The 22,564-nt window shown below is 35.3% G+C and overlaps 1 protein-coding gene across 1 annotated transcript in view; it reads right to left on the bottom strand.

The window, feature by feature from the left end:
- Positions 1-22,564, bottom strand: part of LOC127879886 (homer protein homolog 2-like) — a 105,950-nt gene that overhangs the window by 44,476 nt on the left and 38,910 nt on the right. The gene's annotated exons all lie outside the window — the stretch shown is intronic.

Here is a 22,564-nt window from a genome sequence, read left to right as displayed (position 1 = left end):
ATTTTTGCAAATAAATGTTTAATTCATTGTTTTCCATGTTTTTTTTATAGACAAACCTACAACATATGCTGTGGGGCATTATCCCTTGTGTTTCTGAACTGGTCTTTACTCAATCAACATCTTTAAAACAAGGGCTGTTTGTAAAACATGCATGCCCCCCATATGGGCTGTCAGTTGTAGTGGAAGCCATTGTGTGAATACGTTTTTTGTCACTGTGACCTTAACCTTTGACCTAGTGACCTGAACCTTGACCTTGACTTTTCCCATTTAAAATGTGCAGCTCAGTGAGATACACATGCATGCCAAATATGAAGTTGCTATCTTCAATATTGCAAAAGTTATAAAACTTTAACCAAGGTTAAAGTTTTTGGACACACACATACAATGAATGAACGAGTCACTGTGACCTTGACCTTTGACCTAGTGACCTGAAAATCAATAGGGGTCATCTGCCAGTCATGATCAATGTACCTATGAAGTTTCATGATCCTAGGCCTAAGCGTTCTTGATTTATCATCCGGAAACCATCTGGTGGATGGACCGACGGACCGACTGACATGTGCAAAACAATATATCCCCTCTTCTTTGAAGGGGGGCATAAAAACATGAACGCTTCCCAATACTTATGAATAGATATATTCGCGGGAAATTAAAATGGAATTAATTGTGTCACAAATAAATAAAAACGAGCATTTTGTATCTACAAAAATCTATGTAATCATACCGCATCTAGCGTTGAAATTGTGGCTATTGCTATAAGGAACACTGATTGTTTAGGTGTTTACTTTATTTTACGAAATACTTTACGAAATTTTAGTTGATTTTGAGCGTTATAGAGGCTTTAAACCATTATCACTAAATTGCTTTTGATTTTTGATTTTCGGATTGTGGTTATTTATTATAGAAGCACTGATTACATTTGTATCAGCACATCTGAAGGAAACCATAATCAACCTATATTTAAATCCTAAACTTAACAGGTGGCAGGCACTTTGTCTGATAGCTTTCTGGCATCTAACACATTCACAGTAAAGTCTTCCATGCCTTTATTAGACTGCTGTTATCTGGACACCCCATAGATACATCATAGATACATAGCAAACACCCAATCTCTGTACACTGATAGTAGGGGAAACCTGCATATACAAACCGCCCAACCTATGCATCTGGCATAAGAACTTAAACCAGGTGTGCATAAAAACAATCATTGGCACCTTGTTTAATTATGGGTTCCATGTTTGATTGCTTTTCCAGCACTTCTGGAAAGGTGCCGACAAAGTTTCTTATAACATTTTGTGGTCCCTTCCATGACGTTATAAGGACGTTTTCTTTCCAATGTCTTTTACAGATTTGCTAAAAAGGCACATATGAATACATGTATATTGTTTCAGCAAATGTTGCCTTTCCATAAAAGGTATATCATTTGAGCATTTCCAATACTTACATTGTTATATACTATAATGATGCTGGCAAAGCGTCTGTAAATAATATGTTTTTTTCTTCAGTGTTTCCATTACATGCATTCTTGGAAAAAGTCTTAATTTCTGTACCAAATGTATTTATCTAGTTTGCTGGAATGCTTAAAGTCACAGTTCGCGGAATAGATCGTTGTTTTGCTTATAAATCGTATTGCTAAAAATAAATTTTACATAATTAATTCATTGAAATATATTTTTTATCTAGGTTGACATCGAAAAGCTGGTCAAAATCGGTTTTGAATCAATAAAATAATATATAAATGATCATAAATACATGCAATAAGCGAAAATAATTGCAGCGTTGCGAGTTATGCAAATTATATCAATATTTAGCTTTCGCTTAACATTATTAGCATAAGGAAGATAAATACATAGATTTAGCAAAAACATAGCGCTGCAACTCAGTTTCCGTCTGTAACAGATGTATTTGCATTTGTTCTTTAACCATCTCTCTGCTAAATTTTCCTGTATCCGCAATTTTGTTTGTTTAGGTTTAAATTAACGTGTCGAATCATGAATATTAATTAGGTCATATTCGTACCTTACCGTACTCGACCCCAAAATAAAAATCGCTATATTGTTTGTTTCCAACTGATTTTAACCGGATTTTCTTGGATCGATGTCCTCAATAAAAACACATTTTCTTACGATTCTGCCCATATATTTAGCTATGACCGGGGACTTCTGATCTTACTTGTGCGTTACTGTTAGACTGAGAAATGCAAAAGAAAAGATCTTAGTATAATGAGTCCATGGAATAAAATTGCAATAATCAAATGGAGAATCAAAGACGCTCTTTTTCCCTACTAATACCAAGTACATTCAACGACTCTGGAACCACTTGTTTTTTCAAGATTTCAAGATTGATTTGGTATCATGTAAATAAAGGCCCCGGCCCAAAGTACAGCATTCATTAACAATTTCATAATTATAAAATGCCACCTTGTAAATTTTTTTTTTGTACACTGGTGTTTTAACAAATTCACATTTTCAAAATGATACAAAAATCCTTGATACCAGTGCATACGGGTATATATCTCCATCATTCATATATGAGATACTCAAAAATATTATTTTTCTGCATTTTGTGACAAAAGTAGAGTCTTTCAATGAAACTATTATATAACAAAAATTATTACATAACAAAGTACAACGAAAATTATTACATAACAAAGTTTGTTATCAATGTAAATTTATATTCCCAACGACATTCATTAATTTCGTAACATAAAATGTTCATTGTTTAATAACAGAAATATCAGTGCTGCTCATTAGGATATTAAATGATGTTTCGTTTCTTTGGCCATTATACCAATTATACAAATAACTTGTTCGTATATCAGTGTACTGAGGACACTCAAAGAACGCATGAAATTCGTTCTCCAATACATGTATGTCAAATCTTGTTAAACAAAATAAGCATGTTCGGTTTTCGCGCTGTATGTTAAAATGCCTGCCAAGTTCAATGTTCAATTTATGATTAGAACACCTAAAACGTGCAAATGCGCGACGTGACTTAAAGGGTACATCTATTGTTAAATATTTCTCCGGAGTTAAAATTGACTTAACTTGTTTGTTAAGTGTCGCAGCGTGGAGATGCATTAATCTCATTGTGATAGTCTTTGGTTTTACAGTCTTGTATGCGCTGTTTAAAACTTTGTAAAAATATATTCATATCGCCAACGTCCTGGGAAACCCAAACAAAACCAAAACCGTATTTAAATAAGAGTTCCTTCACAAATATTGCCCAATTTTTCCTTCCAATATCGTCTAATGACTTCAGCATTCTGAAACAATTTACTGGATATCTATGGTTAGGCATTTGTAGTAACTGACACCAGTATTTTATGCATTTCAGATAATACACACAACAAAGTGATAATCGACCACATTCCCCTAAGACCATGCTGTTATTAATCGTCGAGACGACGCAGGGCTTAACACTAAGGCACGTCCGAACAACATTCACTGCCTGTACCTAGGTCCGGGCTACCCAATGTCCCAGGAACATGCCCGACCGGTCGTGTGTATTTTGGGCGGGATTATGTGTTCTATATCAATAAACTGCGTTTTAAATAAGCTTTTCAAAGATGCAAAAATCTTAATACAGTATGATCAGATGACAATTTAATTCCAGAGTGAAGTCGGAAACAACAAACGGATTGTAATTCGAAATAGATTTGGAACCCCTTGATTGCAATCAAAAAGAGGCCGACAATTCAGAAAATCCCTGGCGGTTTTCCTGGTAAAACACGTCAGCACCTATTTTTAAACGGAATTCCGCTAGATACGGTTTTTGATTGGTTTCCTCAAAGTGACGTGTTTTCTCGATAAAAATACGTTCTAAACTAAAAGCCGGGATTGCCCTGATCGTCCGGGATCGATGAAGGTATAAAACTCGACATTAACACAATGTTACTGTAAAATTATTAGTTATTTATCAATTTTAAATCATTTTAATTTGTTTGATCAATTAGAAGTCACTTTTGACAATCTTTTTTACGCAATTCAATTAGCAAAACTAATATTAATGGTCAATCCCGGCTTTATGTAGAGAGTTAACCCTGAACAATTGTTAAGAGTACCGTAACACGTTAGTTTGCAACACCTACGATTCACTTACCGTTTGTTGTCAGACGGCAACCGCTACAATCTATGTAAAAAAAGTTTTAACGTTTCATGTCGTTGTTTAAATTTGGCTTTACGGGTGGGGATGGGGGTTCCTCGGATAAGAAAAGAAAAGTTGGAGGAAAGTAAGAGAAAGTATTAGGGAAAAAAAACAAGGAAATATCTCCCGAAATGGCGTGAAGATTACAAATAGATGTCTTAAGTACATGAATATTGAATTCATTAGCATTACAATTGTAGTAAGGCAAGCTAATAAGAATGATTGAATCATAATTGCGCATCTCCATGCACAAGGTAATACAAGTTGAATGATAAATATAAAGGTTTTGATAATACTTGGGTCAGGGCACACGAAAGATTGGTCAGGGCTAGTAGGTTCTGCATTTACTAGCCCGAATGGGCTAGTTGAAAAAAAAGTTAGTGTTAAGCCCTGCGACGCCTAAGAAATATTTGCAAAATTCGATTTTTGATCTTTCAATTATATCACAGTATTCATAACCCCATATTTCAGCCCCAAATGTGAGTATGGGCACAACCATAGTGTCAAAAAGTTTAAAAATGTCACTATGGGTAAAATAACCAAAGGGAACTTGAAACTGTTTGATAGAGAAGAATGCTTTGCGTGCTTGTGCCACCAACTTGGCTTTAGCAGCTGTCCACGATAGCTTTGGGGTTAATAACAGACCCATATATTTATAGACTGAAACAACTTTAACCTTTTGACCATTTAGAAACCACGCTTCATAATTGCGTAAAGTACCACCATTACGGAGAGGAAGACTATGATTTCGGTTTTATTCAGAATAATCTGCATACCGTAGGTTTCCACGTATAGGGCGCAGTGTTTTACCTCCAAAATTCAAATTAAAAAGCTGGTGCGCGCTATACATTGATACAACACTATCCTGGCTGCTAAATTGGTAAAAAATATGTTGTGTAATCGTAAATAATAAAAATGTCCGCCATGTTTTTTTCCAGAAAACTACCACCCTATAATCAGGGCTCGCGCTGTCGTTCGCCACTTGAGCCATTTGCGAAAATATTGAGAATTTGGCTCAAGAAAAATCAGATTTGCAAAAATACTAAAATCTCGTAAAATTTCATTGAAAACAGCCGCCATTTTAACCCGAAACTGGTTTTCTATATTTTTCTCTTTGTTTCAATGAAAGTATTCGCAATTTGAACAGTGAACGAAAACCGGTCTGCACCTGTATCGAGACATCGCTTGACCTTATTGTTATTGAAGTGCACATGGTAGCTGGCCAATCAAAACTGAGCTCGCTTACACATGAAATGACGTTGTTGAATGAAACGTAAAAATGGGTGGAGCTATGAATACCCAGTTAATATTGTCGTCTGCAAACAAAATAGCGGCAGGTCACAAATGTCGTATTATAAGATTAACAAGGGACAAAATTGTCACAAAACCAGGTTTTCATTGTGAAAAAAAAATCTGATAAAGGGAGAAAACTCAAACTGAACTTTTGAAATGAACTAACAAAATTAACCCCCTTTGTAAGTTTGTTTTTTAAAAAAATCTATTTTTAGTCGTGGTAACCTTGACATTGGAGATATTGACGTGATTCTTTCGTGAGACACACGGTCCCATGATGGTGAACAAATGTGCCAAATGATTTTAAAATCTCACAATGAATGACATAGTTATGGCCAGGACAAGCTCATTTATGGCCATTTTTTACCTTTGAACTCAAAGTGTGACCTTGACCTTGGAGATATCGACGTAATTATTTCGCGCGACACACCGTCCAATGATGGTGAACAAATGTGCCAAATGATTTTAAAATCTGACAATGAACGACATAGTTATGGCCCGGACAAGCTTGTTCCGCCCGCCAGCCCGCCAGCCAGCCAGCCAGCCAGCCAGCCAGCCCGCATGCATTCGCCAATCTAATAACCAGTTTTTTCCTTCGGAAAACCTGGTTAAAAATGAAAATAAGCGTGACAATAAATTAATTATGTCCAAGCTGACTATCGATCTAAATTAAAGAGTGATAATTAAATAATTAGTTCTTTGTCGTCGATGATAAAACTTTCTGCCGAATTTAGATTGAAATAAAAAGGTGATAATTAATTAATTTGATCGTTTTACTCACACACTATACTAACTAACAGCGGCGTGTTTTAATCAAAGGAAAAATTAATTAAAGTATAGCATAATCGTACAGACTGAGGGGGCCATTGTCGAAACAACAAGAAGTCGCTACTTGTAGATATGAATGCGGTAGAAGAAGTTTTGGTCGAAAATAAATTTGTTTGAATAAACTTGCGGACATTTCTTTGTTTATGTCTTTACACTTCTTTATTGATGAATTCCGATGGGGATTGTTGTCGACAGTCCGGAGAGCAGGCAAGGGTAGGTGCGAACGAGGTCTTTTTTGCGGGTAGCAGTAGGTGTGAAAGGGGGTCATTTTGCACTTCGTAATTGGCAGATGTTATTGAGTAATATGTGCCACGACTTGTTAAGACGCTAATTGACATTTGAGACTCTAATTGACACTTGAGAACGTGAAGATATGCAATTGCATTTTGTGAGAATAAATATTGAACGTTCAACAGTGGTGTACTTCAACAACTGTATTCCTGTCTCCCATGCGACATTCAAATTAACCGGTAATGCCCATGCTTTTCCCATGGAAAAATCCCACGATGTACACTAATTCTTATTTTCTCACGTTTTTCACGAAATGCACGTGGACTGTTTATCTTTTGCTAGAAAATTACAAAATTGTCAGAAAAGTATAGTGCTATGCAACCCATGCTCCTAATCATAATGACCGTAAATGACGCTTCATATTTTCAATGCTTAATTAAGCTTTCCAATGCCCCGCATTATTGGATTGTGCAATAGTAATATGGCGGCCATTTTCGGTCTGATTTGGTGGTTTTATTGTCTTTAAATATTTTTTTCTCCATTTTTGCATTAAAAAAACAGCCTGCGCGCTATACACGGGAGCGCGCTATACGTGGAAACCTACGGTACCAGTATCTTCGCAAAATTTTGTAACAGCGTTTAAATGTAATTGAAGATTATATGCTGTGTCCGGGCAATTAGCTACATTATCAGCGTACATCAAACAATAAATATCTGGTATATCATTTGTTATGAATACTCCATGTAGCTTACTAAATTATAACTATATAATGAAAATATTATCGGTGAGCTTAAATCACCCTGCCTGGTACCGATGTTACAGCAGAATGGTTGCGTGATGATATTTCCGGACACTTTGATATGTGCACATAAATTTGCGTACATTGATTGCAAGACAATAAGGATCTTGCCGTTCATACCTGTGTAATTTAAGTTGGTAAAAAGCTTGAAATGAACCAATGAATCAAAGGCCTTTTTAAAGTCCACGTATAGTACGTAGAATCATGCTCTGGAGACAAAAAAGGTTATCTACAACCGAGTACCCAGCTCTAAACCCGGCTTGTGACTCTTCTATGATGGTGTTTTTCTCTGCCAACTCATTTATACGGTCAGTAATTATGCTTGAGAGAATTTTAAACATGACATTAATCAGTGAAATTCCTCTGTAATTAGCCAGCTCTTCCATACTGCCCGATTTAAATATTGGAACTATAATACTTTTGCACCACGATTCCGGAAATATACCTGTATCCAAAATTTGATTAAAAAGACTATTCAAGATCGGGATTATAATAAATTATGTTGTGTGTTTTTATAAAATTCCGCTCCTATCCCATCCTTACCGTGTGATTTACCAGTTTTCAGCTTAGATATACTGATCCTTATTTCTTCATCTCTAAATGGTCTATTAAAAGTGCCATTTACATCATAATCGTCACTGTTATCAAAACGGACATTATGGATTGGAATCTGGTCATCACTGTAAAGTAAAGATTGAAAATAATCTTGCCATTTTCCAGGTGAGACAGAATTGCTTTTTGTTTCCGTCTTTGTGTGTCCTCTTACTACTACTCCAATTATGCAACCTATGAGTAAGAATAAATTTTATTGGTCTTTTGATGTTATTTATTGTATACTCATAGCTTTTATACTCAGCTGCATCACAAACTGCGATATTCTGTAAAACTTTATCATTTCAGAACAACTAAAATCCCTTCCATTCTACTGAAGACATGGTTTTCAAAAATTTGCTGTTTAAACTAGCTGAAAGTGTTGGTAAATTCTGACATCTGACACACTGCCAGTTACTACAAATATAAAGCTAATGTGAAAATGACCTTAACATAGTAGCCAGATAACCTTTCAGAATAAAACAAATTTAGAAAAATTCACAAGCCCATATGGCAAATTAACATACAACTCAGCCATATGAGAAATAATTATTTCAAAGGAAGGAAATTAAATTATTTTACAACAGCTTTATCTGGTCGTAAATTGATTTATAAGATAAAATACCAGAATTCATAAGTTTTAACATCTTTATTATAAATAAGTATTGCCGGCTGAGCCATGCCAAATATTTTGAAAGCATCTGGATACTGTTAACCCTTTCAGTGCAGGAACCGAATTTTAAAGGCCTTTGCAAACAGTTTGGATCCAGATGAGACGCCACAGAATGTGGCGTCTCATCAGGATCCAAATTGTTTGCTATTCTGATAGTATTCTTTGAAAAAAATCGAAGAAAATGCGAATTTTATAAATTCAGCAGACGACATTTTAGCAGACGACAAATTTCCCAGCATGCAAAGGGTTAAATGACTGATATTTTTGGGTTACAAATTACAAGCAATTTATACTGCAGGCATGTTTGCATGGTGTTAAATTCTAACAAAGACCAGTTTCTAAAAGGTTTTGTTTTACATAAAAAAATGTATGTATCGATATTTGTAATGCATGACCTGAGAGATTTCCAGTGGCACACCCTATTACGAAAACTTGTTTATTGCAATATAGGCTTAAGATTGGCATGCCTAAACTTAAGATTCTTCCAAGATTAATCAGTGGTAATTCTGAGATGGTGAAGGTATAAAGTCCAAGATTTTCAACTTAAACACAAACTTCCAGCCTTTCAATTCCTGCTATCAATCCATCAGTGCAGTTGTTTATCCTATTTTCAAAATCTTTGCATATTCTTTTGAAAGCGATTATTATCGCTTTTGAGGTTGATAGACTCATGCTGATCTGTTCATTTGAATCAATGATGCTTGGCCTTTTGGCATGCCCCACATTAAATCGATCATCTTGGGAATAATCTGGACAGTTATCTTCATACTTTCATTCAAATGTTTCTGCCTGACAACAAAAGACCACCTTAGCAACAAAAATGTAGGCACTGATATTGCCTCAAACATTTATATCTGTACAAACTCATTATACTCAAGACAGATTTTAGTAAGGTAACTGCTTGACATTGGTATCATTTGTGATCCAAATTTAGCTAAACAATTAATAATAATATAAATTTGATACTATGTATCACAAACTTATGGTATTATCATATATTGACAATGAAACCATACATGTCCATGTATTATTATTTTATATGCAAAAATTCACAATATTGCAGCTGACAGCAATGGCATTGCCCACAATTTTGTTAACAAACTTCAATGGTTAGCTAAGGATTACCAAAACATGCTCCCTAACTTACCTTTTTTCGTCTCCTTTGCTTACTTGTCCCTCTGATTGTCCAAGGATGATGTATTTCTCCGAATGAAATTTTTGACCGTCTTCGGTGAAATGACCTTCAACTACGTCTGGTGACCTTGACCCTTTCATCTCCCGGAACCGCTTGACCTCTGGGGACGCAGGATTGGGCGGCGACTGGTTAAGAGAATTAATAAGGTCGAAGATGTTTGCCTGATATTCCTCAGGTGACATGTACGAGCCCTGAAGTGACCCTGTCAATGACCCAATTTCCTGCTGCGTCTGGGTGGTACTTGATGTGTAGCCTGAAGGTAAACGATCTTCAACCGGGAACTTTGGCACCATTGCGATCTGACTAGTGAGCGAATTAGCTGTCATGTTATAAATAATACTGGATGAATCTGTTTTCTGAGATTCGGATGGGGACGGCAGGTCACGGTGCAGTCTCTCCAGGGTGTGAAGCTCAACATGGCTACCATCCTTTGTTCGTACCCAAACCTGGCCTTGCGAAGGCATTGGACTCCCCGCTGGTGAATGGCGTACCAGCATTCTGTCAGGACTGGCAGTGACCTTGCGGAGTTCAACTTTTGACCCAGTCTTCATTCCTGGCACCCAATACTCCTCCTGCATGGATACAGACCTTGGCATAACCACAAATCCTGAGCCATTACTATCAAAAAGCGGATTTTCTGTTAGCTCCAAAATCTGCGGACTTGCATTGCCATCAGAAGCAGCCCTATGTTCTGGTTCATATCCTGGTTTAATCGGTGAATTTCTTGAATTGGGAGCAGAGTTCATCCTTTCCAATGTTTTGTTCTTTCTTTTAGTCCTAGGACTAGTGGCGTACCCTTGCCATTGATCGCTTGATGACTTTTGCTGGCTTGTCCCCGTTTCTGGTTTCTGAGTAAGGTCAGTTTCGGAGTCCATTTCTGTTACGGGCAAATCTTGTAAAGACAAATCCTTTGGTCTTTCTTTGTGCCTGTTTCTAGGAAGAGTATTGTAAAAATTTGTCCAAAACTTGTCTTTCTGGGCACTGCTTTCAGCTTCACTTGCCTGATATGAGTCTGAACTATTTCCACGGTATGCTTTTGGTCTTAATGAAGTGGAAACGTTCATATTCGTATCAGGGTTTCCGTATGTTTCACCCCTTGCATGGGGATTCACCACTTCCAAGCTGCCAGTCTTTTTAACTTTACGAAAACCTCCTTCAAAGGTGTCTTGAATTTTTTCTCGAAAACTTCTTGATCCACTCACCTTGCGATTTGTTGGTCGAACATCTGTCAAGGAACCTCGCCTCTTAATGGAAGAAAGACTCAAGGGTCTTCCCGTTTGAGCAGCCAATGGTTTCTGCTCTTTTGCCTTGCTTTTGGGACTTGCACAAGGCCCAAGTGCAGCGAACCAAGAAGACATTGCAGCTGATTTTTATCTGTTCTTCCACACTCCAATCATGAAATATTTCCATCAAAAGTATCTATGCACCATGCAAATTACAGGTTGATGAAATCAATCGAAAAATGCCCAGAGAAATTTGGAATCAAGAATAACAGCAAAATAATAGGAAATTGGAAAACAGGACCACTATTCTGCACTACATGAGGAAGACTTTGTGTTCCTTGATCTAAGAACAAAAATCCGCTGAAGGCTTTTAGTTATTGGTTCGTAAAATAAATCAAAAGGTTACGAACAGCCAAATGCTTATGATACAGATTACAATCTCATTTTTGTAATCGCCTTGAACATAATACGGTATTCTGTTCACAATTGATGCAGTCGTAAATGTCTAAGATTCACACTAACTGACTTCACACGCCGATCTTCACTACAGTTTTATGTATTCATTTGTAGCCTTATTTCTTATTTTATTCAATGCGAAAGTAAATAAATTCTTTTTTTCTTCAGTTTCTATGGAGATAATCCACATGAATCAAAGCAGAGCAATTGATTTGATAAGGCAGGTAAATTTAGGCCGATGATGATTTCAGGAGTTTTACTAAAATCTGTGAACTAAACAACATCAGGAATAGATAAAATGTGTAATAATCTCCAAACTTTGGTTCCTTAAAACACAATCATGTTGTTCTCTTATTTTTATCTCATCACTCAAAGACTGTTTACAACCTTTTAACAACACAATAACAACAGTGGAACATTTAATGCCACTGGATTAGTACCTTTCCTTCAGTTTTTTCAGTGCCTTCTGCCATAAAGTTTTTTTTCACAATTCTACTAACATCACCAATAAATCACAACAGGGGGCCAACCACAAGTTGCTGTCGGAACATACTGAAATGCCACTGAGGAGTAAAACATTTACTGCTAATGATCCAGTCTACCTAATTTCATCGTATCTCTTGTACATCCTGCCAAAAAATAATAAATAGGTCTGCTAGTAATTCCTGTTCCACAGCGGTGTGGGGCAGACACAATTATGTATTATCCATGAACATACAACTGAACACTGGATGAGCAGCTTTTTATATTCATGCTGTAGCTCCTTACTAGATACTAAAAAACATAAATTTTCATGGAGGGGGGGGGGGGAGAGTTTAGACCACAGATAAAATGTGAAATCTTTAGAGGTGATCAGCTATGAAGCTGTTTTTAGGCTTGTCTCAGGTAGGAAGAGTATTTCATAGGTAAACTGCTGTGCAAAACGCATTAAGTTTGCTCCTCTATCTTAGATAATATCACAGAGAGATAGGAGTTCTGTGAAAGGCTCTTAGCAATAGAAGGGAAACTAAAAAAAGTGGTTTTCATGCTCAACATAGTTTTTTACACACTGTGAACATATATTTCAACACTTAGCTGAGCAACTTGATCTCAGTGGTATTATGCTAAAAGTTCTTGGTTTGGGGCTATTTTCTACAAAAGGGACATAATTTGAACATATCTTGCTAAGCAAGTCTATATAAAACATTTTCACACCCCCACACAGGTGTGGCCGATTTTGTTTATACTATAAAGTAAAAATATGTATTGTGATAATTTTTCAAACTGATTTACTATACCAGTCAATCATTTGTCAAAAACAGGTTTTGTTTTGTATAAAGATCATTTGCATTTCCCAACCCACAAATCAGATGCTTTAAAATGGTAAAAAATTTATCTCAAATAAATGTATTACATTTATGTTATTTTTGGTTATTTAAGATTGGTTGACTTGTGTTCTCGGGCTCCTAAAAATTACATAGTCTAATTTACAATACCATTCCATTATTTATGTTTTTTGCAACAATTTAGAAAAATCAACATCAAATGTGAAAGGGAAAAATATGGATAATAAACATTGACATTTCCGATCCTTGCACACATGTGAAATATACGATTGCACATTACACCTTTTCTTTCTTGCTTCTAGCAGAGCATTTCAAACACCAAATCAGCAAAAAATGTTGAAGAAAAGCCAAAATATTTTAACAACAGTCAATATTGGCTGATTAGAGTTCATGGTGATAAACAACACAGCAGGATTGCACATTCTTCCATACATTAATGATGCAACCGATAGTAATGGCACCTATAACAATCTGCAAACCATTATTGCATGTGGCTGTTGGGGTGAAAGACTCCATAAACACATGCTTATAGCTTTCTTATGGGCAAAGGTTTGGGCAGTTGTAGAAGGCAACTGACCAGTAGGTTCTTGACAATCAAAGTTTTATATTTTAGTCTTGCTCTTGAAAAACAGGGCTTAACCCTTTGCATGCTGGGAAATTTGTCGTCTGCTAAAATGTCGTCTGCTTCATTTCCAAAATTAGCATTTTCTTCGATTTTTTTTCAAAGAATATTATCAGAATAGCAAACAGTTTGGATCCTGATGAGACGCAATGTTCTGTGGCGTCTCATCTGAATCCAAACTGTTTGCAAAGGCCTTTGAAATCCGGGTCCAGCGCTAAAAGGGTTAATGCTAAAGGGTCCAGGCTTATCAGGGAACACACATTCAAACTTACATGAATTTTCGCTAAGAAGAAAAATCACACATTAAAGCGGAAATTGTCGTCCCTAATTAGAATGTACGGACTGCACAGAAGTCGAATCTGCGATAACAATTTATGCACATGCATTAAGACCCATTTTCACATAGCGCAGCTCATTGGTATGGTAAGTATTATAACATAGCTAAATAATCCAATCAATTAACAACGAATAGCAGACCTACATCATTTCTTACAGCAATCACAACCACACACACGTCCACCTTTCCTTGATATTTTGAGAGAACATGGTTGATTAGCATGGCTTAAACACATACGGAAATATATGTTTTTCTATACAAAAACAATAGGAAAAACCAGAACCAGAACAAAGCGTACAGGTTTGCAAGAAAGCAGCCCATTTTCAATGAATGCACATTACAACGAATTTCACATTTTTAGCATAGGTGCGTTTACGCACCTATGCTTATGGTATATACCACATTTCGAAAATCCACATCGGTCGGTTGCCCTTTATGAAGCCTTACCTGATCAAAAATCAGACGAAATATCTATTTAATTTAGTATATGGTCATTCTTACAAATTTTTTTTTGAAACGTTTTTCTAACGTTTTCTTCCAAGAATATTGCTGACACCGTTTTTAGTGAATTTTTCTAAGACCGTTTTATGTTAAAAAATCTTCTTATAACCTAAAACAAATTTCGTTCGTAAAACAATTCTATCTGCACTATTAATCTCAATCTCCTACGCAGTGGCCTCCCTTATACTAGAAGTTACTGACCGGGCGAAGCAAGGGAAGTAACTGCTGTGAGGAGTTTCTATAAAAATCTGCATTCAGAAATCTGTATTCATAACTCAATCTGTTGTGCACGTCTGCATCTAACGCTTACCACAAGTTTTACGACAAATTCTTGACGCAGACAAAAAGGGTAGCGTCTATTTTCATTTGTGACAAGAATAGTTCGATACAGATCTGTCCGTGCTTAAATTTTGAAAGGCTTGGGTAATTATTGTTCATAAGCGTTTCAAACACTGATGTAAATGGAAAGATTATCTATTTAAATAGTCGGTAATTGTTTGAAATTATTGATTTGAGAAATTCGCGGATGGCGATATCGAACTACATTATACCACGTGACGCCATTCTTCCCTGTATCTTGCACCTATGCTTTTAACGCCATCGGCGCTCTCGTTAACACAAGTGGGGATATATTCCTTAATTTAGGTCATTTATGTGTAACAAATGGTTTAACCAATTTATTGACCGTGTTGCTCTTTTTTATTTACTTATTTGTAAATAGTCTAAATACCATGGATACAAAAACACATTTGAATTTCTGAACTTTCTTTAGATAAGCACTTTCCCTGCAGCACCTACCATGCAATCATGCTGTACTGAGGTTTAAACAAAATGTTGATAATTACAAAAAAAAATACATTCATCAGAATTTGATTTCAGTCAACTTAAAATAAAATCACTGCAAAACATGTTTGCAATATGTTTGACTATATATATATATATATATATAATTACACTAACAGAAAAAAGCATATCAGTTGTATTGCATTATGCAACAAGCCAGCTGTTTCTTGGATTAGCTGTAAATGACATGAACATGCAAAAAATCACGTTTTGTAAAAACATGGTATTTAAATTATGATGGTAGACAAGGCTGGATTAAGACATTATTCTCCTGTGGGATGAAAAGTAAGTGAGTCGGAGGAGTGAGTTACACTGATCAGTCAGCCTTGCATCCAATTAGAAATGGTCATTGACTGATTGACTCATTAATTATTTTGTGCCATTATTGATACATTCAGTGACACATATTTTTCAGTTATAGAAATGAATCAATAAGGGAACATGTTTATGAATCCTAAATTGATCCATAAAAGGGCTTGTACAGCAATGGCTTAACGCATGCATCATGGGGAGTTAGCATCGCATCAACTCCTCGCAAACAATCTGAAACCCACAAGTCCAGTAAACATGGGAATCATGCCATCGCTGTTTTTCTATAGAATGTCTATACCTTTAAAAACACGAAATTGTACAATGCTATTGTGTATGACAGATGTACATTTAATAGGTAAATAACTTTTTTTTTTAAAGACAACGTTTCAAAATGCTATCATGTTCAAAAACAAATGATGTCAACAATAACAGAAATGTCCAATTATATATATATATATATATATATATATATATATATATCAATAGATTAAATCATTTAGAGAAAAGAAAAAAACACAAGAAGGTTTAAATAAAATTATGTTTAAAAAATAAGTATATTTGATATATATGCATTGATATATTTATATCAACAAAGATGATACTTTTTTGTAACAGATTAGTTTGGTCGGTTGTTTAGTTCGACGCTTTTGTGAGGATTTTTTGTCTGAAAATAAAATGTAATGCTTTTTTGCACAATTCTTAAAAATGTTCATGAGGCATTGTATTGCTGTCTTGAATTAGACATAACATCACAGGCACACATTTTAACTGGCTGAATAATAAGCCCATAAAACTTCATTACAAAGATCAAAACACCTTCCACAGATATTTGATTCATACTGAAATATATTTGCTGTACTTTATTATGTCCTCATGTATCATATAACACAGTTAGAGTTCAGAGATTGCAGATTTCTGAACCTTAAAAAAAAAATAAAAAGACGCAAGTGCCGCCAATATTGCTAGTTCAACACACGCACCAATCATTGTACAAAACGGGCCCTGAATAAAAGCATGATGGAGAGGGGAGCAGGACATTTTTACAGTATGAAAGGTTAACCCATTTATGCCTAGCGTCTAGAAAAAAGGCCTTGGCAAACAGCGTAGACCCACATGCGGCGTCTCATTTGGGTCTGCGCTGTTTGCTTAAAGGAATTTCTGTAAGAAATATTCTAAATATAGAAATAAATATACTAGACATCCCTAATTTTGGAAATAAATTGATCCAATTTAGAAGGATGGGAGAGTCCACTAGGCATAAATGGGTTAATATACACAAGTATGAATATTTTGTATATAATTCCACACAACAGGTTATACAAAACCTGGCATTATGATAAAAAGCCTACACAAGATCTGTTCAGATCCTGATGATAGTAAAGGTATTTTGGATCTAATAAGACATCATTAGAAGCCATCTTTCAGCACCATACTGATTGCCTGACCATTATTTGGCATCCCAAGTATGCATTTCCGCCAATCAAACCTGTCTTCAAGCACTTCTCTTTCTATGATACTGTCTTCCTTAAGAGATTGTGTTTTTTGTTGTTGTTTTTTTGGGAATTTGACAAAAAAAGTTCACTCTTCTCATCTTAAGCAATACAATTGTAAACACTTTTAAAAATTATGTAACCCTTCCAATAAGCAGGGGCTTTATTGCTTTGCACCAGTTGATTGGTCAGTTCAATGATAGACCATTATTTTCATTTCAACAAAATATTTAGAGAATGCTTTGAAATATTATTATGTTATGATGGTTGCTTAGGAAAATAAAGAGGTCATCAGTTGCAAGGTCAAGGGCCTAAGGACTTGTAACAAAAAATGATGAAAATTTTGTTTCTTTATAACATCTACAGAAGGATTTTACTTTCAATAATGCAAAGTGGTATGATGGTTACCAGGAAGTAAAGGGAGACAATTTGGAGGCCAACAGGTCAAAGTGAGAGGTGATTGGAACATGAAATGTAAACAATTTGATTTCTGCACAATATCTAGAAAACACTAAGCAAACTGGAATGATGGTTACTTGGGACGACAGGAAGACTTTGATTTTGATGTCATCAAGTCAAAGGTTAATGTCACAGTTCCTTGCAAAGTGAAATATAAACTTTTTTGTTTTGTACCATCTTGAGAAAACTTTGACTTAATATTATGCAAATTGGTATGTTGGTTATTTGGGATAAAAGGTGGATGCATTTTTAGTTTGAAGTAAACAGGTCAAGAGTCACAGGGACTTGCACCATGGGAATGATTTCCCCACAATATCTAGAGAATGCTTAAAGATCGTATAAATTACTATGCATCTTAGTCATGAAGAAATACTCCAATCAATTTGATAAACAGATCCGAGTTCATGGTCACAGGGGCATGCAACAATAGAATATATCTTAATGATAGAATAATTTGATGCTTGCATGCTGCATGCATGTTTTTTTTTAAACAATCCTTGTTGTCTTAAATGTTAGCCATTTTATTTTGACTTGATTGAATGCAAAATAGGCTTACAGAGACATTCCTGAGCTCATTTACCAGGAGAAACTAGTAATCTAATAGGTGCCTTTCAAAGTTCTTGAGTGGGGATGGAACCAGGGGACCTCTCAATGGCAAGGCCGACACTAAATCCACCGCACCATTGCAGATAATTGCAACAAATAAATGTATAAAAACAGCCACAATGAGAAATAGTATAGTTATAATTTTTGCAACATATAAAGCTCTATTAGAAGTACAAAGCCCAGAATTATTACATCACAATGTTGGAAGAAACAAATGTTTGAGAACAACTGTTAAAGATTTTATACATCAATTAAAATATTTTTCTTATGGGTTCGATCCCTACAGGGAGGGTTCCTGCAATCTCTCCCAACGACTGGTTCTAGTCACAAGAAACGGACTTATAAGAGTTTTAATAAGCCCAAGGCTTCTGATGCACTTAACTAAAATAAATTGGCTTAAACTTATTAAAACATCTACACACATAGTTATCAATTATTTACTTTAACAGGAGAGATAAATAGTACAAGCAAATTGCTCTTTGATTATTTATCACATATTTTTATAGCAGGGAGGAAACATGAATAACTTCATTTTACAAAATCAAGCAAACATAAATTAGTCATTATCCAGTTTAGCCATCAACATTTTATTACATCATAATAATGCAAAATAAAAGTGTTAATGCCATTATTTGGAAAAGTTCCATAATGTTCAAAAAGTTGTAATAAACTATTTGTAAGGCACAGTTAGGCATTTTTCCTACTGTTAAAACCATATGATGGCAGGGATGATACTTGCTCCCAATGATTTTTGAAAGATACTTTATCTAGCAACAGGTTTTCAAGCCCATGGGATATCAATTTGTGGCAGTTATAATACCAAGATGGAGAACATGATTGTAGAAAATCTGTGACCTATATTTTTTAAGACTTAATGTGCTGATATTAAGATATTAATCCAGAGATAAAAAAGGGGCTGATTTCTTTTTAAGGTGTGGTGCACACAGCATTGTCATGTGGTTTACAACTTTTATGTATAAATTATTACTCTAACAAAGAGTTTATCAATAAAATTAACCACAACAACAAGAACAACAACTGCTTATGATACTGCTGATACTACTACCTACTGCAACTACTACTGTTGATGCTGCTGCTGCTACTACTGCTGCTGCTGCTGCTAATACTTCTTCTTCTTCTTCTTCTACTACTACTACTACTACTACTACTACTACTACTACTACTATTACTACTGCTACTGCTCCTGCCGCTACCACTACCACTACCACTACCACTACTACTACTACTTCTACTACTACTACTACTACTACCACTACTTCTACCACCACCACCACGACCACTACGACGAAGACGACTACGACGACGGACTATACTACTACTACTACTACTACTACTACTACTACTACTACTACTTCTTCTTCTACTACTACTACTTTTACCACCACTACTACCACAACTACTACTACTACTACTACTACTACTTCTCCTACTACTACTACTAATACCACTACCACTACCACTACTACTACTACTACTACTACTACTACTACTACTACTACTACTACTACTACTACAACCACTACCACTACTACTACTACCACCACTACCACTACCACCACCACTACTACTACTACTACTACTACTACTACTACTACTACTACTACTACTACTACTACTACTACTACTACTACTACTACTACTACTACTACTACTACTACTACTTCTACTACTACTTGTAACTTCTACCACCACCACTACCACTACTACTACTACCACTACCACTACCACTACCACTACCACTACTACTACTACTACTACTACTTCTACTTCTACTACTACTACTACTACTACTACTACTACTACTACCACTACCACTGCTACTACTACTTCTACCACTACCACTACTACTACAAATACTTCTACTACTACTATGACATGCTCTTTTTTACATAGAGCAATCACTGTCAGTATTTTCACATGAAAGTTGCTATTTTTAAACCTTCAAGAGTGTCTTGTAAAAGCATTTTTAGGGTTGATTCATATGACTTTTGTGTGAATCTTGAAAAGCCCCAAAACAACTGAAAAGAATATTCCTTGCAAACAAAGGGAAAGTACCTTTATATCAATCTAATCTCTGTGCATTTTGAATTGTGCCCCTTGAAAAAAAATACCATTGAGAAGTTGAATAATATTTCCAATTTAGTATATCACGCTTGAAGACTTCATTTATTTTGCAGATGTAACACTCATTACTAATTTCCATTATGTGCAAACTCAAAATTGTGTTCACTTTGTGCAAAAAGAGTTTGATTGTGCTCGGAAACACAATGACTAAAATCAAGGCTTTTTTTCTTGATTTGGGGAAAGGGCCTGGCCTTCCATTTTGGGGCAAAAATTATCGACAAAACTGAAAAAGGGAAAGAAATTTCCCAAAGTACCGGTAAGCTTAAAAGTTGGGGAAAATTGCATCATTTTAAAGAAATTCCCTTAGGGATAGGGGCCTTTCTCTTGGGGGAAGGGGCCTATATAAGGCCCTTGCTTGAGAAGGAAAAAAGCCCTGCTAAAATAATAAAATACACCATTTGTATTCTATCTTTTACAAATCTACACTCAATGTTTACATCAACCATATGCAAGAACAAATATTATTGTTATATGCAGAATTACATCATACAGACACCAGAAGCTTGGCAAATGGACAAGAACTGCTTCCATACAGGACATGCCTGACAGGGAATGCACCATGCAAATGATTAGTGGTGCAATATAGTTAATTGTTATGGTTCCTGCCCTGCAGAAAGCTATCCTGAATAACAACCATCTGAGCATCGTTGCATTCATGAAATCTTTCTCAAAAACATAAAGTACTAGTTCCACCCAGAAAAATAACTCAAATATGCTTTGTTAAGACTAAAGCTGATTGAATACATTTCAACATAAAATTTTAGAATAGGTTGCTACATAAATGTGTAATCTATAAGTTCCGCTGTGCTTAAAATTACTGCCATTGGCTTAAAAATAATGCCTGATAAAGGCTAAATAAATTGTCCAATTATCTGCATTCAGTTTAGAATGAGTTTTGCGCTCAGATCTCAATAAATTAAAAAATCTGAGTACCGCAATTACACTAAGTTTCCGGACACTTTAAGTTTTTGGACACCCTCTTTTTTAGCAAATAATTTATAATTATATTTTCCTGACTTCAAATATTTAGACATAAGGGTTTTCGTCTATAATTAATGTCTCTTAATTTTTGGACAGTTTATTTTACCGCGCCATTCTACAGACTTCAGCCCTGTTTTCGTTTATCTTGTGACACTTCAATCATGGATGTTTACAACTGGATTGAGGTCATAAAACCTGGCAGATGCATACTTGATGGCAATGGAGCATTACATTTGCGTAATTGAGTAAGTAACCTTGTATACCAGTAGAAAATAATGGATTCGTCCAACAGCATTTGAAACAGTGTCTTCCTATTAAGGAAGCAGAAGGTTTTCTGTTGTCACTTTTTTGTTCTATATCATTTTAGGCAAGAGTTAGCAAAGCTGTGAAGTTGTATTTATTTTTTTAAGCAGAAAAAGAAGACTTTATCACAAGAATATTATTGTACAGTGATTTATTGCATTTATTTCAATATAATTATAATTTTCTGACACCTTAATTTTCGTCTCTAAATATTTCGGAAATCAGCAATTTTTGAATATTTTTCTTAACTAAATTTTCGGCAACGAAAAACATTTATTATTTTAAAGTGTCCGAAAACTAAGAGTAATTACGGTAAGAACAATTAAGTACATTTGGAGCATTTCTTGCAATTGAAGCTTTGGAGATGTGTTATTCATTTGAGGATGATCCTGTTTTTCCTGTCTAGCATTATCATATCAGATATAAAACTGTGCTGCTGAACAAAATTGATACGAAATGTGAACGCACAATAGTTGGAAATTTTTGTATGCCCCCGGTCGGCTGGCATATAACAGTCACACTCCCCGTCGGTTGAACAGTCAGTCCGGATTCCGTTTTTGGAGTTTTTTACCTAAAGGCTTTCAGATATTACCTGATTTTTGGTATGTGAGTCTATCACATGACTGAAAGATCAATTTGGGTTTTCGTTCTGGTCCAATGATTTTTGGTAAAGTAACGGGCTTAACAATTTTCTCTATAATAGCCTCTGTGCAGCTTGAAAGTGCATTAGGGGGCATTGCATTTCACATACACAGCTATTGTTTTCACTTGTTCAGCTCTCTTTAATGCAGATTTTTTAACATAAATGTTTAACAAACCAGTCGTATTTCCAAGTTGCAACTTAGTTTAGCTATAGCTTGGCACAACAAGGTCCAGGTCCCGAAGTCAAATGTTAAGGTCAAATATCAATGTAGTATACTGTATCCTTAACACTGTCTTTCGCCAAACATTTGGTTAGCATTTAATAATTTAATTTATAACAAGAACTGTTGCAAGACCGAGCACTTTACTTTTTTCCCACTTTAATGGTGTCATCAGACATTATTAAATGACTGTGATTGTGAAGATATATTTGATTGTGAATATCAGGAATAGTTACAAATAAATGTATATGCAAAATTAAATCTGAAAATTTAGATTATAACAAGACATCCACAAAACTAGATTATCAGCATTTTAACAATTAATTTAATGTAATTTTAAT

Source organism: Dreissena polymorpha, chromosome 4, assembly GCF_020536995.1.
Source record: "Dreissena polymorpha isolate Duluth1 chromosome 4, UMN_Dpol_1.0, whole genome shotgun sequence".
Lineage (NCBI taxonomy): Eukaryota > Metazoa > Mollusca > Bivalvia > Myida > Dreissenidae > Dreissena > Dreissena polymorpha.
This window is presented reverse-complemented; position numbering and strand designations above follow the sequence as displayed.